This window comes from Manis javanica, chromosome 1, assembly GCF_040802235.1.
Source record: "Manis javanica isolate MJ-LG chromosome 1, MJ_LKY, whole genome shotgun sequence".
NCBI classification, from domain to species: Eukaryota; Metazoa; Chordata; class Mammalia; order Pholidota; family Manidae; genus Manis; species Manis javanica.
In genome coordinates this window covers 192,855,319-192,868,077 of record NC_133156.1, presented here as the reverse complement: position 1 = coordinate 192,868,077, position 12,759 = coordinate 192,855,319, and the positions used below count along the sequence as shown (strand labels likewise).

General features: G+C 43.2%; 1 long non-coding RNA gene across 1 annotated transcript in view; it reads right to left on the bottom strand.

The window, feature by feature from the left end:
* The window catches only part of LOC140843422 (uncharacterized), a 529,360-nt gene that overhangs the window by 276,787 nt on the left and 239,814 nt on the right, over positions 1–12,759 (bottom strand). The window lies entirely within an intron of this gene.

Sequence of the window (12,759 nt, the reverse complement as noted above, 5' to 3'; positions counted from 1 at the left end):
TGAACAGCACCCCCTGCAGGTGTGCAACATGGGGGGTCATGCATCCAAACATTTCATCTCACAGAAAGTAACACGAAGCTCGGAAGAGCTGCAGGAACCGCCCAAATGGCACAACAAGCTTGTGGCAGAAACAGCTATTTCTCTAACTCCCAGGCTACTACAACTAGTTGGCTTATGTATTTAAAATGAAACTGAATTTAAAATAATTTATTTTGACTCTCCTTGAAGTGAGCCCAGCCACCCTGGAGCACCAACTCTATACAGCAAGGCTTAGAGTTATTACTTAAGTGAATTTCTGCTATGAACCATAGTAGACATACGTATAAATCAGTCCTATAAACAGTCCCTTACATATGGCAAATACTCCATGACCAACTGTAAAAAGCTTAATTTTCCTCTAGCCACACATCTCCTGAGAAAGAAAAGGGTGGAGAAATTGGCTAAGGAAAATGTCCACAGGTTTCATTCAGGAACAATCCAGATATTTTTGTTTATCTTTGTTCATCCCCATTATCGACAGGCTGTGCAGTGAGAGGCCACATCACTCTCCTTTGTAGCCTTGGGATTATGGACAACTGTTTCTGAGTAGGATTTCCTACTCAGGAATTCAAGAGAAATGATAATAGGGCCTCCAAATAAACAGAATGAATCTACTTGCAGAAAAGTACAAGTTGTGTAGTACCAGACTGTTCTTTAAAATAAACTGAAGGAAATTAAAATTACAATAAACAATCAGGTCTCCTTTCCACCTTAAATTCCCATCATGACATTTCTATTCTTTCAGGTCACCGAGGTCTGGATGGCATCCCAGCCCAGTCCCATTAAGGCCAACCAAGGAAAGGATCCAGCTCTGGTGTCTTCTATCCCAACATTCCACCCTACAAGGAAAAGTCTGCTTAGTGTAAAGGATTCTAAAGCTCAAACATTGGCCCTTTCTGTGGCAGACTCGAAAAATGAATCATCTGTATATTTTCTTCAGGTAATTGCAGAATGTGAGAGAGATTGCATTTGATTTTCTGCAAATGGGTCATTTCTCAATTCCTAATTTAGAAAATTCACCCAGTATTTTCTCACTCTTGGTATCTGGTAGGGAGTTGGTGAGGGGAGTATCAGAAGAAATATTATGCCATAAATTTTAAAACATATTTAAATTATTTTCTTCTGTTTTAAGGCCTTACATTATGTATCGGTAAAACTGAGTTGATTCCCAAAGACTTTCACTTGGTTTCTTAATTGGACATTTTACAGATCTGGGGATACACATTCAATACATCTAGGGAGAAAAAATCTAACTAGCCAATAATATCAGAATAGGACTGGCACAAAGAAAGAGTCTCTTAAACCTAAATCCTCCCATTTTCCTTTGTTGTACTTTTTTTTGTGGAAGGGAAAAGGTGCAAACCCAGGGTCTGCACCAGCAACATAAATTAGAGAACTGAGATAGCTAGAGCAATAACTACTTCAAAAAAATTTGGTGACCTAAATTTTACAGACTGGATGTCTAATAAGCACTCGTGTCTGCTAATGGTTCCATTCTCCTTGCCCCTGTCAACTTGGGGTTTTCTAAGTCACATATTTTCAGTCAGAGATTTCAGGTGTGGGATCAGGTTGTTAATAGTACAGTCACAGCATGCACGGTAGAAGAAGAGGAAAGAGATACCTTTCCCTCCATTGACAGAGCCAAGAACCTCATAGTCAATGCACTGCCCAGAAACAAAGAGGGTATTTCTAGCATGAATCTAGAAAAATGGCCAGCTATAATCACATTGCCTATTAGGGGCACTTCGGTATCTAGCATGGCATCAAATGCAACTTCTGAATAAGTGCCATCACTTGGAGAAGGGAAGCGCAGAAGTCAGGGTCCCTAGCAGGAAACAGTTGTCTCCAGGTGGTCTCTAATTGAGGAGACTTTAAAGAATGGGGTTACTGACAGAGGAGTAAGCAGAATTAAGGCAACAAACAAGGAAGGAATGCGCAGAGAGGCACCCAGAGACTCAGGTTAGCAGGAGGCCTGAGGCTGAGGCATCAAGCATGGAGTATGGTTTCCCAAGACCAGTGAGAGCTGAGCCAAGGGAAAGGAGCCATGAAGCAGGAGCTGTAGCAATGCATGGGGTGCAGCGACTCCCAGAGACGCGCATTCAAGGAAGCAAGGGGGTGGACGTAGCCACCTTCTTTCTCCTCCCTCCCTCCCTCTCACAAGTTCACACCAGTGCCTTCTGTTGGCCAAATGCAACCAGGGGCCAGGGTTAGCCTCCTGAGATACAGAGCGGGACACAAAGAATGTAGGATGAATTGAGGGGTGGGAAAGAAAGGGAGCATAACTAGCATGATCAGCAACCTTCTTTAGCTCACAGTACATTGAACTGTGACTGCTTCAGCCTATCTGAAGCCCAGGGCAGTTATCCCCACATATTCTGTCACATGTCCCCACACACTCCTCAGCTACTATGCATGCCCCTGTCCCGCCTTTTTCCCAATACCCTTTCACTCTCCTCCCCATCCCATCCCTCCCATTCAAAAACTAGTCTTTGTCAACACTTTCCTGACCTCACTGTTCCCTACCAAGTCTCAGTTCTTCTCTCCACTCCCAAAACTCTGAGCAGATTGTTAACACCTGCTGTTAGTAATTGATAATACTATGTCTGGTTTTTTTTTTCATTCAATAAATGATGAGTTGTTTGTCCTTATTAGGTATCAGGCATTATACTTCATGCTGAGGATACAATAGTGTATAAGAAGAATAGAGTCCCTGCATCCTGGAGCTTTCAGTCTAGTAAGGTCAAGAATGGTGAGTGGAATAGTCACAAAAATACATATGCAACTGCAAACTTTGTAAAGTGCTAAGAATAAAAAGTGCTAAACATCATGAGAATATATGTCAGACATAGCTAGTGTACAGGTAATGGATGACTATTCTAAGAAGTGATGCCGGAGTTGAGATCTGAATACTGAGCTGGAATTAACTAGGCAAAAATAAGGTTGAAGAAGAGATGGGGAGCTGGGCTTCCAGAGTAAATAGCATATGCAAAGGCCCTGAGGTGGGCAAAATTGTGTTGTTCTTTGATCAACTGGTGAAGGACCCTTGGAATAAGCCATGGAGAGCCAAGAAGAGCCAGCTCAGTAAAGCTGGAGCCTCCTTCTAATACATCTATAGCCATATTTGACCAAGTTTCTAGAAACTTAAAGTAGTTCTGCTGAGAATAAACATGAGGCTGCAAGCCTTTCAAATGCAAGCTTTACTACCAAAGCCTTATAAATATCACATTAGTTCCCCTTAAATCTCCTTTCCAACAGTCACTGATCTGCTGAATTTTGTTAGCTAGATCATTTCCCAAAGGCAGAGAAAATATTGAATTGACAGGCCTCTGAGCTGAAATATTCTGTGAGCTCTTCATTTTACCTGATTATACACAGAATTGGGAAGCTGAAGGTTTGATGTTGTTTCAAAGAACAATTAGTAAACAAACGTTACTTTTTTCCTTGTCTGGATTCCTTGTGGGCTCTTTTGGTTAGTTTGGTCTGGAGTTTATTTCTGCACTTTCCATGGAACAAATTTGTAAGTGAGCAAGAAAGCAAGACATGATGGACTTTTAAAAGGCAACAGGTACACAAGGGGAGACAGGATAGTAGTGAATGATCCCATCTAGCTCATGGACTTCTTTTCCTCGAGTTCTGACGAGCACAGGCCAGTTCTCAAACCAAAGCTGTTTATTACCTTGTGCTCCCCCTGCTGGTCTCAGACTCACAAAACCAAGGTGTGAGCCTCCCCGACTTCTACCTAAACACCTCTCTACCACTTCTGGTCTCAGCACATGCAAGAGGCTGCCCTCCCCATCTCAAAACTCCAATACACATTTCTCCAGTACCAGAATTCCCCTTTCTCTGAATTCCCAAAGCAGGGGCTCTTTTGGTCACTTAATTGCAAAGCCTCTAACTTTGTTCCCTCTCTTTTTCTCAGTGTGTTCTCTTTGACCAGTCCATAAATTTCTCCAAGTTAGAGACCATGACTCTCATTTCTTTTGAACCCCAGAGCACCCAGCATGAAAACAAATTGTGATCAGAAAGAATGATTTGGTGAGCCTGAAAACAACTAGCAATTGAAATTAAAAAACACAGCCATGTTCAAGCTCTTTTTAAAAAGTGTATCACAGGCAACATATTACAGTGCTCTGTCAGCAGGTGTTCAGTTAATATCTATTAGTCAATAATATTTTCCCTTCTCCTCCCTTTCCACTACTTTTTTCCCACTGCTTTTGAAAAGATCCAAAACTTTTTGATCAAGGGCCTATACATAAACAGCATACACACACGCCCCTCTAAACTCTCCTCTTTAAAAGACAAAGCTCCTTTTTAACGCAGTGACCATTCCACATCCAGGAGAAGACCACAGGGCTGAAGAAGACCAGAGAGGCAGCCAGGTGGAACCGTCTCCCATCTCTCTGGGGCTGAGCCCCTTCAGACTCTGTCCTAACCCCAACACCTCAGGTCATGGTTTCTCTTTTTTGCTGATACAAGCTTTGGAGGGGTCCCCATGGAGACATAAAAGGGCTTCTGGTTTCTACTTAATAAGGAAACCTGAAAATATACAAGACCCGAAATGCATGGCCTCTGAGAGAATTTTCCCATGAGCCACATCCAGGTGTGAGAAATAATTAGGAAGGCCACAGCCATACCTGAATTAAATCTGATATTACGTTTATAGACCTACAAAACATTGTGGCTGATCTTCAAGTTACTTTTTTAAGTTATAGATTTCCTTTGTTTTTCTTCTTTTTCTCCTATATAATGCTAATATAATTGTTTTGTGCTTTAGACTTTCCTAGGTTTGATCACAATTTTTTTTTTTGCTTGATCTTCAGAATAACCTTGGACAGTAGACATGGGAGAGAGGACAAGGGGCTTGCTCAAGGTCACATAGCTAGTGGCACTACCAAGACCAGAATATAAATAGCCTTCTTTACCCAACTGCCAATCTTAATGCAGATCTCTAATGCCAGAAATATGAATTACAAAGTATGGGAGAGCTGAGTCAAGGAAAGAATGTATCCAGGCCTTTTGAGGACCAATAATACCTTGCTAGCCCCCAAATCATCACTGATCCCCCATGTTGAGAATGCATTTCCAGCTGAGTGTTTCTATGCATGTGGCTTGGGTAATGGTACTTTCTATTTATCTGATTTTCCACAAGAACTGAGGAAGTAAAGGGATGCTTATAAAGTACTTGGAGATCCCCAAGTCCTAAGTGTTATGCTCATGATGTCAGCATCCACTGCAAGGCAGGCTGTTTTATGTCAAGCAATTGTAAATACTGGTGGCATCTGTAACATCTAACTAGAGCAACGTACAGTTTCCCTTCTTAACTTTGATTTTTGACTTGTTTCTGGGCCAGTCACTTAGATCCCGACTCTTACCTTAATGCACTTTTTATAGTTTAATTTCCTTTCTGTGGTGCTGTTTGGGGTTGGAATTTTTTAAGAACAATAGAATTCAATTGAAATCAGATTTCCCTAAAGTCAAATAGATTACAGAGGGGCCCAGTCTGGAAACTCTGTCCCATAGCCTGTGGTCATTCCACAGAGAATCAGAGTCTTCCTTTGCTACCCTTCTGTTTCCACCTGAGCGATCTGTCTGTCTCAGTCTTACAATGGTACAGTATTGGGTTGGTGAACAAAGCCTCCAGAAAGTACACCCAGTTTATTAGTATCACCCAAAGCTTTGTGTGTGGGATACTTCTTTTAGCCCTTATTTAGCCCTTCCTAAAATATTAACTCTACATCCTTCCATGGTTGGGGCTGCCAAGTTACAGATGTCGATATGAATCTCTAAGGAAATCTTTTCATTACAGACAGGACCAGCCTGCAAAACGTGAAGTCGGCTTACTGCCTCCATTCCGAGAGCTTCTCTGCTGAGGCCCTGGCACATGACATTCGCAGGAAGCTCATCCTCTGAAGGCCCTCCGGAGCCCGGCGGGGAGGTCAGCCCGTGCGCTCACATGGGATTGGGGGGCAGTATGGCACTCATCCCTTGGCTGCTCATTTTCCCCAGAAGAAAACAGTACTTTAAAGAAATGGCTGGGGGAAGAGAAAGGAGTGGGGGAATGTGGAGAGAAAGAGGAAGAAAGCCTGGAAGAACGGTTTGGGGCACAGTAGGTCCTGCCTCTCTCTACTCACTTGCCCTTGGGGAAATTGCTCCATCTCCGTGGGTCTCACATTTGTTTTATCTGTAAGTGGGAAATACACTAGAATCCACCTCATAACATTTTTGTGTGTGTCGACTAAACAGAGGAAACACTAATTAGCATACGCGGGGTTTGGTGGGGTGTCCATGCCAGTTTTGGCAATGATAACAATGCTATTGCACGGACAGCCCCAGGCCCCCAATCATCCTGCAGAGAGCAATGGAAAAGATCAAAACAGAGAGGCGAGAGCATGCCAGGGACAAACTCTGCTTCCGTGACATTGCCCAGAGTGGTCTCTGGGGATACTCATATCTCAGTGATGAATTAACGAGTTAATGAGATCAGACATGCTGTATATACACTTTGCTAATTTTTTCTTTAAAGTTTTCATAAATGGACCAAAGCTGTGGAAGAAAGTTTTTTAATATCATTATCAATGTATGTCTTCTGTGCCACACAATTAATTGTTTAGAAGGGGGAAAAAAAAACTATAAGACAATAAGGTGGGTCATAGATTAACAAGAGAGAAGTTTGCATTATTTTTCCTTGAGTAAAATACCTGTATTTATTGAAACAACTTAAGAAATCCTTTCTCTAGGATCAAAACTTGGTTCCTGAGTTGGAGATGGGGAGACAGTATGAGGAGGGGTGAGAATTTCCTTGAATTAAAACTATTTACAGAACACAGCTATGTTTAATTGCTCTAATTATTTTTAAAGGAAGAGCCACACCTTTAAGGGACTCAGAAACAGTTACAGATATTACTAAGAATTTTCTGCATATGTGCAGTTTCAGAAGAATACAGAAAATTCAAAAGGTACAATGGCCTTTCTCCTGTCCTCCATCTTCTGTTAAAAAAAGTCCCCCTGAGTAGAGGACACACTAAACTGTATCTATTCCACAGAAAAGGAACATCATATTGTAACTTTTTTTTGTTTTTATCAGAGTTGAATTGCACTACTGTACTTTAAAATCTGGCAACAGGTTTCCGATACTCAATACAACAATCACAGTATATTAATTAGTTTTCAAGCCCCCCCATGCAATAAAAATCTAATCTTTCAAGGTCACAGTTTGACTTATTTACAATTGACAAATAACTTGGCAGACTCTGCACTGAGCCGCTCCATACAATAGAAAATATATTGTCATTCAAGTTAACAAAAGAATCTTTCTTTGCCATCTCACTACAATGGCCCTGCAAATGAACATCGCCTGAATAAAATCCTAACCACATTTTCACTCTCATTAACCACAGTAGGGTATCACACAATTTGCCTGGCTCCTGCTTAGACCACTGTGCACCATTTTAGTAGCAGTAGTTTGATGGGTTTTATGGCAGGTGATATATGGAGTGGGAGTTTCGGGAGTCGTAAACAGAAGGCACTGTGTATCACAATGTGGTTTAGGGATATAATGACTGTGTTGTAAAGCAAGGGATGACAATACTGCACTAGGCTTGGGGTGCTGAACCAACAGACCAAACAGCTCGACATAATTCAAGGAAGGGTGAGAAAAGCCTAGGAAGGGGTGTGTGTATGCACGTGTGCACAAGCCTTCTAGCTTTCATTAATTACTTTGGATGAATTTGAATAAGAACTACTAAAACTGAAATAAATCTGCATCCTCCTGAAAAAAATAGAAGACTTCCCTTCCCTTCTAGCACAATCTTTTCTGCCTCTTCTGTCCATCCCTTAACCACTTTCACCATTGGAATAATTAAGTAAATAGCTAGTCCCAGTATGAGAAAAGGAGTGGCAGAAATTTACGGATATTTATTCAGAGGAGAAAAATAACACCAAAATAAACTTTCCTTCCTTTCCAGGAGAACCTACCCCCTATGGCAAGGGGCCATAATCGTTCTGCCCTAATAGGTACCCTCCTACCCAGAGAGCAGGGAGACATTGAAGAGTCTGGCCAATCTCAGGATCCCTTTTGTTAACATCCCTGGGTGTCCAAGAGTCTGACTGTCTCTATGTCACTTCTCATTACTTTGCCACAGAAGGCTGGGTCTAGTATTCTCCAAACAAAAAATGGCAACATGTGGCCTCTTTCAGAGAAAACCATGTTGAGCCAACAATAAGGACTATGGACACTAACTTCCTGTATGGCATTGGCCAATTCACAGAACATCTCTGAGTCTTCACTTCCCTTTGGCACACTCTCCTACCTTCCTGATCTACTGCAGTGGTCACACTAGGTAGCTGTTTGGAATTCTAAAGCAATATGCCAATATAAATCATCTCTATAACCATCATCATCATCCGCACCACCACGGTCCTGGCATTACAAGGCACTGAGAGATAAATGTGTTTGTTGTTCCAGCTCCTTGGTTCCCAGTGAGGAGCCAAGGTATTTGTGGTCCCTTACTTTAGCAGAGGATTGAGTTCCTTAAGACACAAGAAAAGAAGCAAATGCTTGAGTTGAGCTGGGAAGGTTCCCAGGACTGAGAAGGGACTCCAGGGTTCTGCAGTGCCCTGGGGAAGGGACGGGGCCTCTGGTGGAGAGCTGACATAATGCACCTAAGGAGGCTGACCCGAGACAGGAAGGCTCCCAGCCTTGGCAGAAATATGGTGCTGAGAAAGCACTGCATTCACCCATCTTCAAGGAACCCATGCAGGTTAGAGTCTGAACAATATCCAGGCAGAATGATATGAGAAGGCCTCTTGAAATATTTTCATCACCCAAAATGAGTGAGATTGAATTTATCATCTGAGCTAAATCAGATATAATTTGACTTAAATAAGGTAACATTGTACACCTATATTTGTGGCCCAAAGTTCAGATCCTCTTTACTATTATCCTGGAAAATTGTATCAGGATGGGATGTAGACTTCAACCATCATTTAAATTATACAGTACTAGTCTGTAGTGACATTCCCATCCCTGTTTATTTCACATTTGCAAATTACTCCTCCAAAGATTTGATACAATTAAGGACACTGAAAAAGAATATACTATCCCCCCCAAAAAAATTCCACAAATGAAATACAAGAAAAAAGGCAGCCTCACTAGAAAGAGATCTCTGCTTCCCAAGGGAACTGCTAGGAGGATAACACATTCCTTTGGAATGTTGAGGTTCCCATGCACTCCTTACAATCTCCATGGCATCGCCTTATCCACAACCGTCCTTTATATTTGCAGGAGTAGAATGAAGACACGGCCCACTGCCTCTCACCTCACCCCCAGGCCTCACGTCCTTACACCCACCTGCAGCCAGGCACATAGCCACATGGTCTGTGTGGAACTGCTGAGGCTTTCACCTCATTGCCTTTCCATCTTAACAAGGAAATGACTGACCCACGTGTACCGTGTATCTATTTATCAACAGATCATAAGCCCAATCTTCTGAGATCTTGTGACAGGTCCCATTAGCTGTGAGCTACCCAATAATGTGTATAATCAGTTGTTAATGGCACTCTGCTATTTCATGATAACTGGGCCATTAATGAGTGTCAGTGCAGCCCCCCACCTGTCTGATACCAGGCTTCCAAGCAGCTGCACACTTCTACTCATGATGATTCCCACAGAGGTGAGAGGTGGACTGGGTGCCTTCCTAAATCATCCATTCTGGACACCTGCATCCCTTAATGGTCTCTATGTGGGACTCCCATAGTAAACAGGCTTATGGGCACTTGGGTTATAAAGAGAAATGATGTGCCATTTGAAATTATAAAACTATGTCCAAAACCAAATGGGCAGGTCTTTCAGATCCTCAAGGAACTTTGAATCACAGCAAGGTAACTGACACTTTGGGGAATCCTAAAATTCCAAGTCCTTCTAAAAGCAGGTCTTCAATGCCATCTCTTAACATGTCTCCACAGCCAAAGGTTGGGTTCAGTTACCCACACTTATTCAAAGACCTGCTCGGTTTCCTTTATATGTGTTTTGCATCCATTTCATTTAAGGGACCAGGAGCAAAAAGTACTGAAGCCTCAAACAAAAAGGAAAAGTGCAGAACTCCATAATGTGAGTTTTCTCTTCATGCTCACTACAAAATTCATGCCCATCACCCTTAAAGGACAACTTCCAACCCCAGCCCAAATTCAGAAACTTCAGAAATGTTCCCAGCTTAGACCTTCATGGTCAGAATTTGATTTATTTGGGAAAGGAAAGTTTCATTGAACCTAGAAATCTGTCAACTGAATCCAGCCAATGCTCAAGTGATTTACATCTGCTCTACGTCCCTGCACTGCCTATCAAAGGCCCTAGAGTTTTTACTGCTGCCTCCATAAAAAAGAAATTTAGCAGTAAGGACTTGCCAAAGGGTCATCACGTGTTGTTGGAGGGAAATAAAGAATGAGATATTTGTAAAGTGCAGGGAGAAGGGATGAGGCTCGGCTTACATTCTCCTCCAGTTCTGGCTGCCAAGAAACTGGGGCCTGGGTCTATTCTTTCCGGAAAAGTAATTTCCTCACAATGCCTGTGGAAACAGAGGTACTCCCAGGCCTTGGAGGGGAGGAGGATTCGCGCCCCAGCTTAGTGTCCCAGGGGAATGACAACAGATCTGGTCCAAATTCACCCCAGAGTAAGAGGGCTTAGGTTTGGTACGTCACATACATGGCAGAAGTGGGATGGAGAAGTCAAAGCTCTGGTTGTAAATGGCCATAAAACTGTGTTCAGAATCCTTTCCCAAGGAGAGGAGGACCTAATTCATTCAAAGGCATCAGCTACACCAATTCCAATAGAAATTAGATATCCCAGACCACTGCCCAACTACAGTGGTAGGTAAGATGAGAACATGGAGAACTTTTCCTCCCTGAGCAGTGATTCATTCATTCATTAGGGGAAGAAAAATGCAGTAAGTGCCTACTACATGCCACACACTGAACTGAGGATACAAACATGAACCAAACCAAAGGCAGCCTCTGCATTTCTGAACCTTGTGGGAGAATGAACACCCCTCATGGTTTGAGAAGTGAGCTCAAGGGATGGGAGTCATCAGGGCTGAGAGTCACCTCCTAGCAAGATGACTCAGCTGTCAGGGGGCCTCCTGGTGAGCCTGTACACTTATACGATCCCATGTCCTGATTCTGCCTGACTCTCTGCTCGCTTGTGAATGCACCCACTTGTTTATTCATGTATGCATTTATTCAGTCAACCAATATTTATCGAGTACCTAGTATATTCTAAACATCATGCTACACTCTAGAGATATAATGCTGAGCAAAACCAAACATGATTCTTGCCTTCATGGAGCTTATTAATAATTAATTGGAAGTAAATGTGGAATTTCAACTGTATAAGTGCCACAGAGGAGAAATTCATGGTGCTCTGTGAAAGCCTAAAATGGGGAGGGGGGTTTGACATGATAAGGGAGATCAGGGATAATTTCCCTGATGCTTGACCTCTGCTTAGGAAGATGATAGGATGTTGGGTGGCTAAAGGAGGAGGAAAGAGTGGTCCTGGCAGAGGCAGCTGCAATCCCAAGAGCTGGGTACAGGGTGACAGGCAGCAGGACTGCAGGAAGACCGGAGTGACTGGAGCACAGCATGCAGGAGCTTGCGAAGAAGGCACAGCTACAGAAGAAGACACGGGAGCTCAACCACGGTCAGTAGGAATTGCAACATCATGCTAAGAACCATGGAAAGCTTTTGCAGGCTGCCACATTATATGGTTTTCCTGAAAAAGTTCCTCTGGCTGTAGGATGGAGGAAAGGAAGGAAGCCAGCATGGAAGAGTGAGATCAGTCCGGAGTCTTTTACAGTTCAAGCGAAAGATGATTTAGCTTGTTTAAGGGGGTGCTGGAGGTGGAGATGCAGGGGCTGGGAAGTGAGTGCTTTAGGAGGTAAGGACAAAACAGATGTGGATTGGATATGTGGAAGGAGTTGTCAAGATGACATCTAGGTCCCTGGCTTGTGTCACTGAGGGATGGCCGGCCAAACCGCAGCCGGCATTGTGGTCTCGGGAGATGTTCACCACCATGTCTCCACCTGTTTGATCCCTCTCTGACCTAGGTATTGTCAGTTCCTCACTTTCAGCCTCAACAGTGAGCTAGTTGGAAGCCCAGCCTTCTGAACCAAGTGTTCTGATGACGCTTGTTAGTGATTGGTCAGGCTCCACCCACCACGGCATCTCCAACACCTCTTGCCCACAGCCTGTAAGCCCTCCTCTCCCCTGCCTCTCCACTCCCATGGCAGCTCCAGCCAGCCGGACTCTCCAGTCCCAGCTGCTGCACACCCTGCCAGCCTGGCCTGAATAGGGGGCAAGACATTCCTTCCTGGCAGTTCACAGAGCCTTACCCCTGATAGATACTACTGCACTTTCAGGGTTGCATGTAAAAAGAGGGGAAAAAATTAAAAGATCAGCTCTCATTATTACAGTAATGGAAGAATTGGTAATGATGCTGTTTACTGGACTACTATTATTTACTGAATATAGTATTATATATGCTACACAGTTTAACCTAGTTAAACTTCACAATAATGCCATGAAGAAGATGTTGTGTATCGCCTTTTCACAGGTGAGGAAACTGGAGCAGAGAGGCTAAGTGACTAGCCCAAGGTCACATAGCTAATAAGTGGCAGAAGTGGGATTCTATCCGGGCAGTCTGACTGCAAAGCTCACTCCAGGCCACTGTAT